At 40.6% G+C, this 2500-nt stretch overlaps 1 protein-coding gene across 1 annotated transcript in view; it reads right to left on the reverse strand.

The window, feature by feature from the left end:
* The window catches only part of bmpr1aa (bone morphogenetic protein receptor, type IAa), a 17036-nt gene that overhangs the window by 9283 nt on the left and 5253 nt on the right, over positions 1-2500 (reverse strand). The gene's annotated exons all lie outside the window — the stretch shown is intronic.

Consider the following 2500-nt stretch of genomic DNA (forward strand, 5'->3'; position numbering starts at 1 on the left):
CCCCCCCCCCCCCCTTTTCTCGCATATTTGCAGACGGTGAGTCACTGTTGACTAACTCACGGTCGCAAAGCTTCTCTGCACGAGAGCAGTCTGCAGACCACACGGACCCCAACACTGGGGCATGGCAGGAGTAAAAACAAGCGCTCCCCAGTCTGCTTTAACCCACATTCCTTCCGTCATACTTTACATCTACTGAATTTCCTTTTCCTGTGTTGAAGTTGTTTTATTTAACAGTTTGTACTGTAAGTTTTCTTTAGTATATTTAATTATTATTATTTTTATGGCACTTTTTATTTAGAACATGTAGCTCAAAGCTTCACAGTATCAAAGTAATAACAAATAAGTTTATAAAATAGAATAAAAAGATCAATATTCGTAGTAAAAATGCTGAATAACTTGAAATAAAATATAAAACAAAGATATTATAAAACTATAAAATGTCCAAAACTGTACAAAATAGTTTGTGGTTTATTTAAAAATATAAACATGTCACAAATAAATAAGTACAGAGAAAAATAAATTATGAATATATATAAAAATTCAAATAAGTATAAATAAAATGTTTTTATTAGAAAGAAATCAGCAAATCTGATTTAAAAAGCTGCAACAAAAAATGTTTCAGCGGCACAAGGACAAAATAAGACTAACAATAAATGAAGAGATTATATAAATATATATAAACTAAAATAAGAATACAATCAAATATATTAGTGTTTTTATTGCATTATTTGCTAATTATTAGATTAATCTTAAAGTCTTTAAATGCGGTTTTGTGAAAGTCCCAACGCTAACGATGTTCAGTTTACAAATATAAACATGCAACAAAGAAAAGCTGCAGATCTGGTATTTCTCTTCCGTTCTTTCTTTCAGCGTTATTGATTTAGTCTTTAATACGCTGCATGTCTGCAGACAGTGAGTCACTAAATCAGTCGTAAGGTTTCTCTGCAGGAGCGTCCATGTCCAGGTCTGATGTTTAAATGAGACGGTTTTATTTCAGTCAGCTGGATGGAAATATTCTGCAGCAGCTCTGTGCCTTTAAGAGTCTGATTACCCAGCGTGCTCTCTGCCAGACCTCAGTCTCCACTCTGACTGCCGGCACAATTAAGCACACATGTGGATGGAGACGGAAACAAGAGCAGCCATTTCCAGCCTCAGCACACCCACCGAGCCTTCACTCTCCTCCTCCTCTTCATCACTTGGTTGTAACCAATCAGAGCCTTCAATCTGAGGGAGGCGGGACGGAGAGTGTGTGTGTGAGGGTTTCAGGTCGACACTGGGATGACATCATTTCTTTCAGTTGAAAAAAGAAAAGCTGCACAGATTTAAATGTAAAAACATTTCATCAGCCTAAAGAGAGGAAAGTGTGTCACTGAGGACCAATCAGCATCGTAGACAGCTTTCAACATCTAACTTTATTTATAACTAGAGACCGTCACAAAGATACTTCACTACCATGTCGATGCCAAACGTTAATGGAGGCACCTGATACAAATCAGTGCTCAAATCCACAGGAAGATAGTTACGTTAGCAGTTAACCGTTAACCGTTAGCAGTTAACCGTTAGCAGTTAACCGTTAGCCGTTAGCAGTTAACCGTTAGCAGTTAGCAGTTAACTGTTAGCAGTTAACCGTTAGCAGTTAACCGTTACAGTTACCGTAGCCGTTAGCAGTTAACCGTTAGCAGTTTAGCCGTTAGCAGTTAACCGTTAGCCGTTAACCGTTAGCAGTTAACCGTTAGCAGTTAACCGTTAGCCGTTAGCAGTTAACCGTTAGCAGTTAGCAGTTAAACTGTTAGCAGTTAACCGTTAGCAGTTAACCGTTAGCAGTTAACCGTTAGCCGTTAGCAGTTAACCGTTAGCAGTTAGCCGTTAGCAGTTAACCGTTAGCAGTTAACCGTTAGCAGTTAACTGTTAGCAGTTAACAGTTAGCAGTTAGCGGAAGAGCTGCTTGGTCTTAGGAGTCTAAAGGGCACAACATAATTTGAGCACGAGGACTTTACCACAGAGGATTTCAAGCTTCCCTGTGATGTCGATGCTGAATACGGGGACGCACTCCACCGTTCTGATGTGCGCTGGGCTGAGTCGCGGCTCCGTGCTGCAGCGGGTTTATTCCCTGAGATCAGAAATCGATCTGTTTTTTTAAAATTAAGGAGCGACCTCTTCATGAGCTGAGAGACCCTCCATGTTGGGCAGACCTGGTTAGTTGATCTTACTGGTCATCTCAACACTGAACAAGAGCCGACTGCTACAATGAAAGCATTCTGTGTGAAGCTCCGTCTCTCTGAGACACAACTACGCAACTTCCATGTTGGGCACTTCCCCACGCTGTCCGAAATCAAATGTGCTTTTCCAAACGCCAAGCTTTCTGATAACGAGGGGAAACGTGTCTGTGATCACGTCTCATCTCATGTCACGTCTCATCTCATGTCACGTCTCATGTCACGTCTCATCTCATGTCCACGTCTCATCTCATGTCACGTCTCGTCTCATGTCACGTCTCATC

The sequence above is a fragment of the Cottoperca gobio genome, chromosome 15 (genome assembly GCF_900634415.1).
Source record: "Cottoperca gobio chromosome 15, fCotGob3.1, whole genome shotgun sequence".
NCBI classification, from domain to species: Eukaryota; Metazoa; Chordata; class Actinopteri; order Perciformes; family Bovichtidae; genus Cottoperca; species Cottoperca gobio.